This window comes from Zonotrichia leucophrys, chromosome 5 (genome assembly GCF_028769735.1).
Source record: "Zonotrichia leucophrys gambelii isolate GWCS_2022_RI chromosome 5, RI_Zleu_2.0, whole genome shotgun sequence".
Taxonomy (NCBI): domain Eukaryota; kingdom Metazoa; phylum Chordata; class Aves; order Passeriformes; family Passerellidae; genus Zonotrichia; species Zonotrichia leucophrys.
In genome coordinates, this window is record NC_088175.1 from 37036451 (window position 1) to 37050847 (window position 14397).

Here is a 14397-nt window from a genome sequence, read left to right on the forward strand (position 1 = left end):
GCTTATATCTGCTAATGTTCTGACCTAGCTGAGCATTTAGGAAGCAGCAGTATTGCTGTCTTTTTATAGGCTAAGTATAGCTCAGGTGTCTACCTCCAGTAGAGACACGGCCATGAGTAATAAGTGGCTGAAAGCATCACAGTGGTTGAGAAAATGAGGCAAAGAACTATTACTTTTCTTGGTATTTTGTGGTGGGAAACTGTGACTTCCTGGCTTGTAGAAATCCTTTTTTTGGTTTGTTTTTTAAGTGCGGGTGAGAGTTTGTTGGTTTGCTTTGGTTTGGGTTTTTTTTTTAGTTAAACATGCATTATATTAGTATCCTGGGCATCCACCTTGGAAATTTAACACCCTAACAGGGAGGCAGGCAAGAAATAGAAAGTCAAAGTTGTTGATATTCTAGTTTAATGTGACAGGAGATAAGGAGATAATGTCCTTCTGAACCTGAAATGTCCTTCCACAAGTGCATAACGCACACATAAGCAAATCACAAATTAAATAAGTTGAAGGAAATGTAAACACTACAAGAAAGGGTGAAACAGACACTCAGCTGAATCTAATGCAATTAAAGTTGTGCCCACAGTATTGTGCGCATGGTTAATGAATCAATTAGAAAGAGTAAGAGCCTATTCTTCTCTTAAGGCACAAATTTAATTTCTGCTGACTCTAAATGACTTTTCAAATCATTAGTCATTTACATATCTAAAGTAAAGAAACATATATGTATATACAACAAAGATAATGTTAAAATTAAGCAGAGATAATGTAAAAAATTAACTAGGACTCCTACAGGACATCCATTCCACTCCATTAATTTTTCTTTAATTCATAAAAGTGCTAAGATTTTCCATCATACTGTGCATCAATGGTGCTTAACAGCAATGGGAATTCATTACTGTTAGGAAAGATACCTAGTGTTGACTATGTTTGTCATAGTATGGATGAGCTTTCTTTTTCCATTAATGTTTGGGTTGTGCCTTCCTTAAGGACTCGCAATAGACAAGAGCAAGTGGATGGTACTGAAAAGGGATCGGAATATTGCACTAAAGACAGAAGATAAATAAACAATCATAGTGAATATTCCACATGAACTGAGCATTTTCTTTAGTCTTCTTTGAGAACATGCTTCATTAATTTTTGTTAATGTAGCAATTTATACTTGTACAAAAGAGATAACAAATTTAAGGTATAAGTTATTTCCACAGTAAGCTGTTTTCTGGCACTTCTATATGTCTAAAAGTATCTTCAGACTATAAGTAGGTGGACATTTAGATCATCTGTTATCTGGAACCTAGACGTGTGACATATGTTCTTCTCTAGAAATGCTATTTAAAGATTGTGGGGTCTTTCCTACATCTTCTAAATCATTGGTTTATTGTGGTTACTGACTGTACAGATAATATTATTTTTAAAAAAGAGAAGAGTTTTTGTGTCACAGATGCTTTTGGTCACCTGTGAATATAAGACCTTATGTACTAGACTACCTTTCTTCAAAATTTATGGGAATTAAAAACACCCTCCACAAATGTGCATAAATAAGTCTTAATAAGAAGGCGTCTTGTTGAAGCAGACAGCAATTCAGCACTAAATAAATACGCATACGCTGTGTTTTACAATCTTCAGTCTGCTCTAGTGATCAGTTTCCCTGCCATAAGTTATCTGCTGTACTCTCAGGTTCTCTTCACGCTGAACATGCTGCTTGATCTTACTGTATATAACACATAACTTACTGGGTCTAGATTTGTACTTAGAGCTTCTTTTTCAAAATGAACCATGAAAAAGATGCAAGACTTTTTTCAATATTGCAATCTCTTCAGAAAATCAGATAATAACTGTCTGATTCATTATTTATGAAAGTGGGCATTCAGGACAGTTGAAGAAATAACAGGAAAAATGCTCTCTCATTGTGCTGTGTATGGTTCAGTAGTTCATTTATTGCTGTCTTGCTGTCCGTCTAAATATATGCTTAAATACCCTATTGACTGCATGTACTTTGCTTAATGAAGATTTAAATGTATGTCTGCCATAGTTGTGATAATCTACCAGATTACGCATTTTGTGTGGATTGTACCGTGTGTGTTTAGACAGTGCACACTAAATTTTCTTGGAAAATGGTCCTTGCATGAGCATAGATACAACTGGGTCAAGACAGAATTTTTCTGGAGAAACAATATGATGGTAGCTAATAATAATTACGTGGATGGATGCTATAATGGACAAAAAGGGGTTTATCTTATTCCTCTTTAAAAAAGGATGAGGATTTTGACATTGTTTGTTCATGAAGCACTGCAGCCAAAGTCAATGTTCTTTTTATGAAGATATTGTAGGTGTTCAGATTTTTCAAGGAAGATAGTAACAAGTAAGTTTAATGGAAGGGAAGAGTCAGAGAATTATGTTAGCTGTGTTCAAATAGACATCCATGAGGAAAACGCATGACTAAAATCTTGAGATTTTTTCTGCACAGGAAGAAAAAAGGGCTGGAACTCTTGGGAATAACTTATATAGGAACAGAAGATAAGTTTGTGTCAATGAGTAACACAAATCCAGACTGGATAAAAAACAGACCATGTAGTCAGTTGCCCTTTGCCAACAGCTAAAATCCCACCCTTTAGGTCAGTCCTCTGTCCTAGGATATGGGAAGGAAAAAAATTAAGGAAGGCAAAGGGAATTGGGTTGAGACAATTAAACTAATGAAAATAGCCAAAACTGTGTGTGCAAGTGAAGCAAAATAAGGAATTGATTCTGTACTTGCCATCAGCAGGCAGATTTCCACCTGCTTTCTGGGAATAAGGGCCTCAGCATATATAATGGCTGATTGGGATTACAAATTAATGTCTCCTCTCTCCTCTTCTCTCTCTCCTTCCCCCAGTTGCTACTGCTGAGCACAATATCAAATGGTGTGGAATGTCCCTTTGGTCAGTAGGGGTCAGCTGTCCTGACTGTTCCCTCCCTCACTTTGGTGAGGTGGAGGTGGTGGAGAGCTAAACAGGAGGCGGCACTGAGCTGTGTTATCAAGCGTGTGTGCTATCAGACCTGTTGGAGTCATTAACACAGGGCACAGAACCATGCAGGCTACCATGAAGAAAGTGAATTTCATAACTTCATCCCAGCATGATGCTCTCCTCTGCACAGGTGGGAAGGAGATGATGAACGTTTACGCCTTGCAGCAGAATTAGAGACAAGGTAAGAGTACACAGAAGCCAGGGCAGAATATCCAGCAGCTGTCAAGAGAAGGGAACAGGCAGAAATAGGAAAGGAAAAATAATGGGAACTAAATGGAGGTCAAGACTACTGCACTGAGTATGCAGCGGCTTCACTAGATAGCTTTATGCAGGCAGTTTTAGCAATTAAAGAAGCTAGTAAATAAAGGACAAAAATTACACAGGTGGAAATTGTAAAGGATGTATTCAACCATTTCAGTGCTAATAGGAATAACCACACTGGTTTTTTTATTGTTTCTAAACATAAGGAAAACAAGGAGAGATACAAAGATGGAGACACACACACAGAGGCAAAAACTAAAACATGCTGTCATTTTAACTACATTTGTATGCAATTGGTAGCTGCTAGCCTGAGAGGAGGGTATAGACCCTAAATGTCCAGTTCACAGGCTTATATTGGAACAAACTTAAAAAATACCTTTTTTTCTTACAATGAAAGCAGCCCTCAAATTTTTAATTTTTAGTTTTCCAGTTCTGAACATACATGATTCTCTTTTTATCTGATATACATTGTTATTGACTTCAGATAAAACCAGTTTATCTTATTTAATTTCTAAAAGATCCAAAGTATGATAAATCATGTTAATTATGTTCTCTTTCCAAATAATTTCCATTAGCTACTGTCTACTTATTGTAGAAAATATAAACCAATCTAGAAGAGTTTTCTTCAGTATTTAACACCACAGTATATAGCCACCACAAATGCATTATGAATGTAAATAGTGTATTGGCTTTGTGAGATGCTGGATAAAAACTTTAATTTCTCTACAGTGATATGTAATTTCTGTTAAAAGTTTATATGCATACCAGATTTTAGAGCATTTTTTAATAAAATATGACTGCTTGTTAAGAGATTACTGCTAATAAGAATATAAGATACTAGGGTTCAAGTCTTTATATATTATGCCAATAAATTTTTTGAAATATAATGTTCCTATTCATTTCTAAAGGATATGCCTACAAACAAGTTTATACTTTTTGTGCTGAATTCAAAGGAGAAACCCTCATTTATCTTGAATTGAACCCTTACATCTAAGATGCAGGTATAAATACATACAACAAAAGCAGGAAACACTGAATATTACAGGAGTGAGTACAAGCAGTGAGAGATTGTTATTTCTTCTGAAGTTCTCAGAAGAACTGTTTAGGCTGTAATGCAAACAAATCCATAATGTTTACATAACAGCCTAAACTAATTTGATTTTCCTCCTTTTCAATCATTTTTAAAAAGCCATGTCAAACTCACATTTCAGGCTACTGTAATTTACTAACTTTATAATCTAGTGGGGTAAACGAGAAAGGGCATGTGATTCCTGTGATTTATGGTAGTTTAGACTGTTCAGGAGAAAACGAGGTCTCTGGAATCATTAAATTAAAAGTTATCTGAGCTGCTAGTAAAATCATTTTATATGCCCTTATGAGGTACAGCAGAATTGGGAACTTTCCTAATGAGGAGATGCAAATGTGTGGGTATTTGCAACATATAGAAACTGTAACTTTCCAACTGATAGATGACTCTCAATAAAACCTGTTTGGAATACTCATTAATTATCTTTGAAGTTAGCTAAGGAGGACTGTGGGGATAATATGAAGATAATATAATTTTAAAAATGCTGCTTAGTAGGTCTTCTGAACAGATGAGGACAGCTAAAATATCAGTATTTCCCAAGACAGAGGAATGAGTTTTATTGGTAGAAAATATAAGTAGCAAATCAAAGTCAAGCATTTTCATTATTGAGGACTAGAATAGTGGGGACGTATGCCATAAATGATCTCAATTGACAAAGCCAGCTTGAGTAGTCTCACTATCAAGTGATATAGCTGCATGCATAATTACAAATGTGGAACTAAAATACATTTAACACATTGCTCAGACTGAGCCAATTTCTATAATTGATCAGAATACAAAATCATGGCATGCTGATAAGAAACAATTCTATCTGGACTATATTTACATGTAGATGTAATAGTCCCTGGATGTATCTCAGTCTCTCTCTTAGAACCCTGCCTGATGGTATTCTACTTCATATAGTCTTTTACTTTATATAGTCTGAGTTTTTTAGGTATTGTAATATATATATGTCTATGTGCTTATGAATATGGGCATATCAAGATGCATGAAGTCTTTTTGGCACATGAATGGAAAATTACTGGGTTTTTTTCTGAAAATTGTTCTTACAGAGTATTTATGTCTGATGGGTCTACTTTGGTGAAGGAGAATTTATTTTTAAGGAAAATGAATGCTGCACTTTCACTACATTGCTTTGAAAATCCTTTTCAATGTTTTCCAGACACGAAGAATAAAATTCCAAACAAGATTTTTAAAGATGGTATGCATGAGATAGAGATTTCAATTTATTTAGATCCTGGTGAAAATTTCAAAAAGAACACATCCAAGATTTCTGCCTTAATCTGGTGTATTGTGTGCTTTAAATCTTACAGCACACATCATACAGTGCAGAGAATTCCAAGGGGTACAAGAAGGGATATGCCATTTAAACCCAGAGAACTTCCAATGTACAAAATTGTTGATGTTGTTCTACATATTTGCTTCATGTTTCTACTCTTCTACATGTGGTGTAGCTCAAGGGAGTCTAAAGCTGCATCAGATACACTAACATTCCAACACTTTTAAATACTAATTAGGACTTCTGTGTAGGTCTAAAAGAGGACACATAGTCATAAGCTGTCTTGCATTTTCTGTCACTGGCCTGATTAGTCTAATGTCCCTATAGGAAAGTGTATGAACTAAAGCAGGAGGAGAGCATCTTGCATAGTTTCGTGGTTAGAGCGACTTCAAGGAAAAAAATAGGCCAAACAGCATCCTGCTCACATAAGGAAAGAATGAAACCCATTCTTCTGATTGTTGGATGAGAATACCACACATAATGTAGTATCATTTCCAGCACACTCCATCAGCAGTATAATGAGCAATGTCCTGACAACTACTGTGCATCCTGTGAATGTGTGTTAGTGCTGTATAGAGCAGCAGGCTTGCACACTCCCAGGGTGTCCTGATTTTCACAGCTGTTCAATAGCTCTGAAATGTAAGCCTCTACTTTTGTATTTAGAAAAAATTGAGAATTTTGACTTTGAGCAACTATTTGTTTTCAGATTATAATTGGGGACTGACATGTATACAATTTTATAGAAATCCACATGCATTGCAAATTTAAATAGATGTTTGATCTTTACTAGGCTTCCAGAATGTAGCTTGTCAACAAGTTCATCCTCCCAAGCATCTTGTGTGGTAGGTTTGTTAGCTGGTAGATATAATTTTTATCCTCTCTTATAAGTAGAAAAACTGACAGGAGAAAATGAAGTCATTGTTGTCTTTATTTTTGGGGATGCCCTGACAACAGAAAGTATACTAGGTTTATGTAAGAATATTGGATGCACAGCTTATGAAAGAATAAGCCTACCTGAAAATTGTCAAGAGCAACCCACTTTCAATCATTCCTTCTTTGTTAAGTATGTAAAAATGACAGATAAAAAATCCTTCCTACGCAGTATTAAAGGGCAATATGGTACTAAAAAAAAAGACAAAATTTATTCAGTTCTGTCATTTTTGCTTTAACCAGTATAGTTCCTGAAGGACAGAATAATTATACCCATAAGACTCGCAGAGAACAGAAGTGCTGGAAATGTGCTGTAGTGGAATCAAATCAATAACTCTGAGACTACTTTGAGCTCATTTTAAATATTACTCTCTGCTCTCCCTAGATTTGAGCTATTGATTAGAAAATTCTGTCAAGCCTTCTTTTCTGCATAATTATGTCCTATACTTTTTCTGTTGTTTGCTTGTTTGTTTTTTGTAATGAAACTAGAAAATTTGATTCTTGGATGAATGCATAATTGATTATGAAAAGGCTTAAGTTTGATGCTCAGCTTTTCCACTTTCTCCAGGTAATTCATGTTTTCATAAACATGAATGTAATTTGGAAAGCTATATGAGGTATCATTAATTAACTCTAGTCTTTTCAAATAGGAGCAGGTGAGGTACAGATATCTTTGGATAAACTAAGAGCTTAATATAAATTGTTTGCAGTAGATTATGTTTTCTTAAAGATTTTCTTTCTATTTTATCTAAAGAATTGCATTGAAATGTAAGCAGAAATGGGTGATCAACTGCATTAGCTTAATGCTCATTCTCTGAGGTGCTGAGTAGCCTTCATTTTCATGGAAGGGAGCTGAGACAGCTTAGCGTTTCAGAGATATTTGCACTGAGTGGTTAGATAAGTACTTTTCTTAAGAAACAGATGTATTTGCAGAATTTTATCTCTACCAGAGATTTGCTCAGCCATAGAGATATAGTTTAGAATCTGGAAAAGTTTAGTTAAATCTGCTGGAAGCATTAAAATGTACATAGAAGTTTGCATTCCCCACCCCATTCCCCCCACCTTGCCCCTGAGTTCTCTTGGAATATGGAACAGAACAATTTTCTTCAATGGTTGAACATTGCTATTAAGTGCCTAAAATGCATTTAGTGATAGAAAATTAGCTGTTTTCCATTTATTCAGAATAAACTCCAATCTGCCAAATGTTACTTCTGAAAAAATTAAGAGAAACAAACATTGCATAAATACTCCTTTGAACACATTTAGATGGTATGTACTTCTATTATTAATTATGATTGGACTAAAACATGGGTAGTGCATGACCTGTTAATTCAAAGAAGAGTTTTGTGAGGGGACTGTATTTTTCCCAGGTTGTGTGAGGGGGTTTGAAACCCAATATTGTCATTTGCTGTGGCTTTCATTGTTACAATGTTTCACTGTTGCAGTCCAAAAACCTAGTGGAAGTTATGATAAAAAAACACGAGCTTTTAAAGGTGCTTCTCCCTCTGTGAATACAGCATTAGTTTGTGGGTCTTGAAGTCCTACACAGTCACAGCATGGAGTTTTGAATGAAGGAGCAAACCATAGAATCATCTAGGAGAATAATTAATAATTAATAATTAAGATCATCAAGTCCAATGTAAACATACTGCTATCAAGTCCAACAAGTATAAACCATGTAGACATGGTGTTCTTAAGCACCATGTCTACATGCCTTTTAGGTTCCTCTGGGAATGGCATTTCAACCACTTCCCTCAGAAACCCATTCCAGGGCTTAACAATCCTTTTGGTGAAGAATTTTTTTCCTAATATGGAATCTAAATTTTCCCTGGCTCAACTTGAGGCTGTTTCCTTTCGTACTATCACTTGTTGCTAGGGAAAGGAGATCCACCTCTCTACAACCTCCAAAACATCCATAGCCTTTTCCTCATCCTCTAGGCAGGTCATCTTCTCCTAGAAGGAGAGCATGTTGGCCAAGCAGGACTTGCCTTTCCTACACCTGCGCTGGCTGGGCCAGATCTCCTGGCTGTTCTGCACGTGCTGGGTGATTGCACTCAGGATATCTGCTCCATGACCTTTCTCAGCACCAAAGGCAGACTGATGGACCTGTAGTTCCCCAGATCCTCCTTCTGGCCCTTCTTGTAGGTGAACATGTATAATGATGATGATCATCAATGATCTAAAGGCTCTTTTTAAGTCTTTGAATCACAAAATGTTCTGCATACTTCACTGACTTATGAACTGTGTACCTGTTCTTTCTGTCCTTGAGAAAGAGCTTTTGTTTTCCTTTGCAATAGATCTTCTGTTTTAATTCTTGGTAAGTCATAATCTACTGAATTTTAATGCTTTAGATAGTATGTAACAATGTGTGTATATATATGTATATGTATAAAAAATTAAATAAGTTACCAGTATCACTGGTTATGTATTTAATATTTGTGAGTAACTACAGTCATTTGGAACCTAATCCATGAAAACAGAGTTAAGAGTTTTCAAAGCGCTTTTAAAAAGTGGCAGAGATATCCAAAGTCATACAAAGTAGGCACAAAAGGCTGTAGATGTGAAAAGGTGTTGCATCACATAATTGTGGAATTTGCTGTTAGTATTACCAACATGCAGGCAGTAGACATGTTTATATCATAAAAGATGGTGAAGTGTGTTGTTATATTTAGATGGACAACTGAAATCTAAACAAGAATGTTTTAGCACTATGTAAATTTAATTGGATGGAATTGGACCAAAGGGTCATAGATGTTTATAACAGCAATCCTGTTACTGTTCAATGCAGAGAACAAGGTCAAGGTTCAAGCAAAACAAGGAGGAAAACAGAATTCTTGATCTTAGGGAATGCTAATAAACCCTAGACAGAAGCTCTGAACGGCCAAACAGACTAAATTTAGGCTCTCTGCTTTCTTTCTAGAAATGACTGCTACATGGTCTGTTATGGCCCTTTTTATTCTTTGGTTGTTCTTCCCTCAGGAAAAGAATTGATTTACAGAGAGAAGGAAACAGACCAGGAGGCAGAGTGGAAAGGACAAGAAGAGGACTATCCCATGTGTGTCAAATTGCATTCATCATAGGTCATGATTGAACACCAGCTACCCTCTCTCTGGTCCAAACAGGCTGATAACCTCCCATTTACATAGGATGCATTACTCATTTAATTCATTTACTGTGTGAATAAATTGAAGACTGAATCCACTGAGTACATCTTGGCAGAGCAATAACATAAGTGTCAAGGATATAGCCTTACTCTGTGAGTGGTAAGTTTTGCATTGTTTTCAAGTTAAACTTAAAGAAACATGGTACTGAAACAATGTCAATCTCAGAGCTTTGAAAGAGTTAAATCTACACTCAGTTTTTAAAAATATTTTACTCAAATTAAGAATTTTATATTTCAAGTTATATATATATATATATCAAGGAACAAAATTGTGAAAGAAAGCTTTTAATGATATTCATTAAAAAACAAAATAACTGTCAATTCCTTCAAAATTGAGATAATAATGCTTTTAGTCAGGGAAAAAAAAAACCATGAATAAACCAGAAAGTTCTTTACAAAGAATAATGTAAATCGGTTAATTCTGATATGACCTCAGTGGCTTACCAGAAGCACCTGAAAATCTTTATTGATAGTGAGCAGTTTTTGCTGGAGACTTGGCTTTATTGCAGTGCTGATCTCTTCTCAGCTGTCAGTGAGATTTCAGAGTGCAGCCTTGGAACTTCTGGTGCAGTTGGAAAAAGCTGTGCGTTTCTCATTGCCTAGCTGAAGAATTTTGGAGGAAAGAAACAAACTTTTTTAGTGTTCTTACGGTATCTGAGAGTATCGCAATCAGATCTTGCCACTAACACAATCCTGGAGAACCACAGTCAGTCAAAGAACTGGGAAGAGATTAAAGACATTTTATAAGTTATCATTTGCCTAAAGATTGAAAATGCAATTATCTTAAAAATATTCTGGTGTAGATTGCAGGAATAGGATTCTTCAAAAATATTAGCTATTAAAAATGAAACAATTTAGAAACATAGAAGATGTGATGGCCAATACAAAGTATCAAAAAATTTTCCAATTTTATCAGACATTATCCATTTAGATCTCTTGATTTTCAGTTTTCTTGCATCTTGGTACTAGTTGATAATCCAACACTTCTGTGAATTTCCAGTATATCATAAATGTATCCTTTAGAGAAGAAAACCGTTAATGGTTTGCTTGGGGTTGGGGTTGTATAGTTTTGGGGAATTTTTGTTCTTAAAATTGTTTCTTATTTTAAAAGGAAATGTATTTTGTCTGCAAACAGTCCTCCCTCAAGTCATGGAAATAGCAAAATACTTTCAATAGCTGCTTGTTACCAGTTATGAAAAAGAAATAACCCTGTTTTCTATTCATGTAGTAGTCAGAAAGGAAACTGCATTAAAAGGATGAGTTGTCAAATGTTTGAAAATTGACAGTGAATCACCATATGAAGCTGTTAATGATATTTTTGACTTTAGCTATGACATTTTTTTTACAGCAAGGAGGAAGGAAAAGGAATATTTTCACCCACCTAAATGTCCAGTTCACATAATAAAACAGAACAAAGAACAGTACATATAATTGACTTGATTCTCATGACTGCTTAGCTAACAATCTCTAACACTTTTCATCAGTCTAAAAGTTATTTCATTATATCCTAAAAATATCTTTTAATATAGCTTTATATGTATAACTAAACCATATAATATAATGAAGCCATCCTGGCTGTATATGAGTTACACTTGATGATATGCTTGAGCATAAAATGTATTAATAGAAGGCTACTTTCTAAAAGCTGGATATGGCAAATTCTTTCCTATTATATTAATGTTTAAGATAGTAATACTAAAAAAAGTAAGTTTGTCCTTTTCAGTGTTAAATGCATGAATAGAATGATGGACTTGGTTTTAGAGAATAAAGAAAAAAGAAAAAGTATTTTTTCAGGAACATTTTGTTTTATTCAGAGATTAAATTTTGATGAAGATTGGATGGTGTTGTTTGCATAAAGAACTGTTTAATATAATATGTAAATCCCTGGAAGTGTTCAGGGCCAGATTGGATGGAACTCTGAGCAACCTGGTCTAGTGAAAGATGTCCCTACCCATGGCAAGAGAGTTGAATCTGAATAACCTTTAAAGTCCCTTCCAACTCAACCACTCTTCAATTCTGTAATGCTTTGGAAGTTCTGTGCTGTGTTGTGGTCCAATGTTTTATAATCCATTACAGGTCTCCTCCATTTTTCAGAGTTCATAAAATATATTGCATTACTTTCTACATTAAAACCATGGAAATACTACAAATACGTATATTATTTGTATGTAATCAGATATGGATAAATTATAGATTTAGTTTTTAACTTACTTTAGTTTCATATTAATTTTATTTAAGTTATAAACATTTAAAATATAAAATAAAAATAAAATGCTTGAATTGATATAAATATATATAAAATAAATAGTCATATAAAACTAAATTGAATTCTGTTTGGATGTTTGAGGACGTGTCAGAAAAATCATTATATGGTTTTAGAGGTGTTTCTCTACAACAAATCCTAAAGTATACCATATCTTGTTTTTCATAGGTCATACCTCTCTGCGTCAAAGCAAGGGAGTCTTAATTCTAATGACAAGCAGAGAACCAGAACTGAATATGGAGTAAATTAGCAGTTGTTTGCCTTTCTTGGGGCATCTTTACAAGTTATCATCTTCTCTTTTCTGTACAGCTGCTGTAACAAATACATCTCTGATCCTGAAAGGTATTTTTGCCCATTACAGTACTATATGCAATAAACAGCTAAGGATTGCATTTGCCAGCATTAAGTGATGATCACAGAATGCAGTTCTGTCCTGCTCTCTTCTATCTCTGTTAGTACAACATCTAGGAAAAACATTGAGTATATGAGTCAATTTATAAAACCTATATTTTTCTGCAATGATATACAGAAAAGATAATGAAAAAAAAATTTTTTTTTCCTCATCACCAAGTTTTACCACCAAGTTTATTAAGCTGTTGGTTTTGGGTTTTTTTACATGCAGGGTATAATCTGTGAGCTTGAGGACTCCTTAACAATTTGTACTGCTTCTACCTTAATGTGAGTGTTTCACTTTCTGAACAACCAAGCAGTATTTTGCACAGGTAAAAATGCAAATACAAGTTCCAAGCAACAAAAAAATCCGACCTTAAATATGCATTTTGAGCCTTCATTTTCTTTGTGCTCCTTAAACATGAGTCACTCTTGGCAGGAGCAGCCAGGCTTTCACGTGCACACAAATGGTATTCTGTTTTGACTGGCTATGCTTCAGTAAATGATTTATATATTAACAAAGAGTCAATGACAGACTGATTTTGGATCTGGAGCCCTGGACTGAATCCATTGCAGACTCTGGCACTGATGATTCCTGATTGTTAGTGTTCACAGTGGCAGCATTGGCAGGGTATTAAACAAAAACTTATTTCTGTCTTCTGAATTGCTGTCTTCAACAGCTCATGATTTCTTCTTCAGTTGATCCCTAAATGTAGCAGATAATAGGACAGAAACTGGGAACAAGTATAAGTCAAATTATCTGAAAAATCATCCTTCTCATTATTATTTATACCTTTTCCTCATAGAGCTGGTAGAATATTCAGGAAGTGTAGGTGTTTGTAACTACTGTAAATATCTGCGGGGTTTTGTCTGCAATGAGAACAGCTGTGAAGTTTAGCTAAATAATCTGGCTTTGCTGATTGGCATAGGTTGTTTTTTAGGGTCATATGGACAATGTGTTACTTAAAACCAGATTCAGTTTTTGAAAACAGAATATTTTACTTACTTTTTTTAATATGTTATTTCCTCATTGGGAAAAAAAAAGCTTTTTTTTTTTTTTTTTCACTGTTAGCTTTTTCACTTCATCCTGTCAGTGTATCCAGATTCACATATTGTTTTATCACTGGCTCAGAAGACTTAAAACTGAAGCAAGCTTTGAATTATTCTGGTAAATGTTGGTGAAAAGAAAGGGAAAGTGATGACATTGCCTGCAACAGAAGTATTTTATAGGAAATAATTTTTATAACTTTTTATTTGAGTCAGCTCAATATTATAACTGAGCCACCACTGAAATGACAAAACTCAATCATAAATTTGCAAAAAGAGTTCAATGTTTAAGGGTGAAAACTACTGCATTGTACCAAGGCAAAGAGATGTTTGTTGTGATCTGAGGCTGAAGAAAGTAACAAAACTCTCAGAATAAAGAGCAAGAAATTTTAAGGTCTTAAATTTTTCTTCTCTAAAAATGATCACAAAAAGAACGAATAAAGTTCTTCAATTGTCATCCTTAGGAAAAAATTGAAAATTTCAGCTGTAGAAAGCAGAACTCTTCTAGTGGAATCATCAGTCAATTTACATAAGGCTATTCAGTCAGAACCCTAAAGTCTGGACTTTGTTGGCATTTGACTGCAACACCCTCAAGAAAAATCAAGGAAATGCAGGAAGCAATGACAATTATTTAGTCCATAGTTTGTTGAATAAATAGCCTGAGATAAAGCAAAAGTTTTCAGAGTTTGTTTTACTCTAAATGCTACCAACTGGATTCTTTAAAAAAAATAAAGGAGTTGAGCCACTTGTGCTGCTGTTTATTGTGCTGTAGGAACAAAGAGCAACCCCTACATCGTGCATCTCCTCTTAATGTTAAGGACTTCAAAAACAAGCAGCAGAGGGAACAATAATAAAAGCTTACAATATTTGTGTCAAAGGGATGTGAGAAGCAGAGGAAAAAGACCATTTAAGTATGTTTTGGAAGCAGAAGTAGCAATCTTGGGTTTTTTTACCTTGACTGTTGTATTTATTTTTCTT

The 14397-nt window shown here is 34.8% G+C and overlaps 1 long non-coding RNA gene across 2 annotated transcripts in view; it reads left to right on the forward strand.

Annotated features, from left to right (window-relative positions):
* The window catches only part of LOC135448626 (uncharacterized), a 33840-nt gene extending 22427 nt beyond the window's left edge, over positions 1 to 11413 (forward strand). For both annotated transcript variants that reach the window (XR_010440531.1, XR_010440530.1), the window contains one exon: positions 9536 to 11413. This is a non-coding gene — a long non-coding RNA (uncharacterized LOC135448626). The remainder of the gene's footprint in view (positions 1 to 9535) is intronic.
* Positions 11414 to 14397: the final 2984 nt, after the last annotated feature.